Raw genomic sequence first — 2378 nt, forward strand, 5'->3', positions numbered from 1 at the left:
ACATACTTATGTAACTATTAAAACCCTCTGGCAAATCATTTACATATATCAGAAACATTATTGAGACTAAGACAGAGCCCTGGGGTACTCCACTAGTCACATTTCTCCATTATAACACCTTGTCTCTTATAAGTGTTCTCATCTGCCTTCCTGTCAAGTAATCTCCCATCCACACTAACAGTTTCCCATGCACCCCTCCGAAGGTCTTCAACTTCCACAGCAGTCTCCTATTGGGCACCCTGTCAAATGCTTTCTTGAGATCAATATAGAAACAATCTGCCCATCCCTTTCTCTCTTACCCTACTGTAAAAACTTAATAGGTTAGTAACACATGATCTTCCTTCCCTAAAACCAAATTGTCTTGGAGTTATCACTTCATTTTCTTCTAAATGCTTTATCCATCTTTTTCCGATAATTTTCTTGCAGATTTTACAAACAGTACTAGTACAGGTCTGTAATTAAGTGGGTCTTCCCTATTTCCTCCCTTGAAGATCGGCACAATACTTGCTCTTTTCCAATCTTTAGGTAACTGTCCATTTTCCAATGAGGTCTTAATGATGACATAAACAGGCCACACTAACTGGTTTGCACATTCCTTCAGGATCCATCCAACCACACCATCTGGTCCCATTGCTTTTCTTACATCCAAATCCCTCATCAGCTGCAGCACCTCATTCACTTCAACTGTAATTTCTGCCATTCCCCTCATCCTGGGTTCCACTTCAGGTGCCCCAAATTCCTCTTCCAACACATAAACTGACTGCAGCTTGTTATTTCAAACAATTCTTCTTCTCCTTCGTAAGTTTCACCTCCATCCCTCAATCGTATTATACTGTCCTTAACTTTCATTTTACCATTCACAAACCTGTAAAATAGCTTCGGCTCTTGTTTACATTTAGTTACAATATCTTTTTCGTATTTTCTTTCTTCTCTCCACACCCTTACATATTCATTTCTTACCTGCTTGTACTCCTCCCATATCCTTTCACTATATCTTTGTCTCACTTTTTTCAATGCTCATTTTCTTGCCTCATGTGCCATTCTACATCTGTAGTTAAACCATTCTTTCTTCCTTTCCATAGCTGCGGAAAATTTTGGGACATATTTACTAACTCCTGTTTTATACACTTCTATCAAAAACTCATATTGCTCATTAACATTTGTAATTGTATTCATTTTACTCCAATCTACTTTTTGGAAAAAGTCTCACAGGGAAGCAAAGTCTGCCTTCCCATAATTGCATGTATTTTTTCTGTGTTTTTCATCTCTTTCCCCTTCCCTTATTCCCAATACTTCCATCTCAATAACCAGATGATCACTTTTACAAAAGAGGCATTGGTAGGTTATGTTCCTCACATCATTTGGGTCCTTACAAGTCGAGCCTTGATCGTTTGTTGTCACCCCTAATTCTTGTATTTTCTTTAATTAATTGGGTTAACATGTTTTCCATTACCAATACCATTAATTTATTTCCCCATGATTCCTCACTGTTCACAGCATCCATACTTTCCCAGTCAATTTCTCAACAGTTAAAATCTCCCATTACTACTATTCTATTTCTTCATTTAATTAACATCTTAAGTTTAATAACAGATTCTCTTATTAACTTTTCATAATTTTCTTTTGTCCATGGCCTAGTTTTGGAGGCATATGAAATACTATTACATCTATTTTTCCTCCATAAATGTCCTCTATTTCAATTCCCAAAAGTTCAGCCAAGGTATTTTCAATTTCTATATTTTTTGCTCTTAAGTCATTCTGGGAAGAAACAGGGATTTTGGGGGGATTTTTTTCTTTTTTTGGCCATCTTTGGGTTCCAAAGGTCCAGGCCCACAATGTCCAGTAAGTGGGAAGTCCGGAAAGTACAGGGATTACTGTATACTTGACATACCATTGCTGTCCATAAGGAATTTAAGTTTATTTAACCAAGGTGATTTATATTGTTCTGTCATATAATGCCTTATTAAACTTATACAGCACATTTGAGATTTTGTGCTCCTCACCAGTTGCAATTCTAAGCCAAAAGTTGACCATTCTGTTGTCTATGTGCTCAGATATACTTTTAATCCCAAGTTCCCCATACACCATACATGTAGCAGTATACCTATCCAACTTAACCCTATCAGGTTTCTGGGCTGGGCAGATTATGTCTGTGCTAGGGTCAGTCACTCACGCTGACCCACATCTTCGCGGCCTGATATTTTTCTTTGATCGCTGTGTAAATACACTTTTCATGATAGAATATTGTTTTTGGTGTCATTTTAAAGCTGAATACAGTGAAGCCTCTTTTATCCGAAAATCATGGGACTTTCAAGGTTTCGTTTAATCGATTTTTTCGGATAAAAGATACTGTAATAATATGAAGGATACAAGGGAAC

This window comes from Coenobita brevimanus, chromosome 102, assembly GCF_032717465.1.
Source record: "Coenobita brevimanus isolate Jiangsu-jjx chromosome 102, ASM3271746v2, whole genome shotgun sequence".
Lineage (NCBI taxonomy): Eukaryota > Metazoa > Arthropoda > Malacostraca > Decapoda > Coenobitidae > Coenobita > Coenobita brevimanus.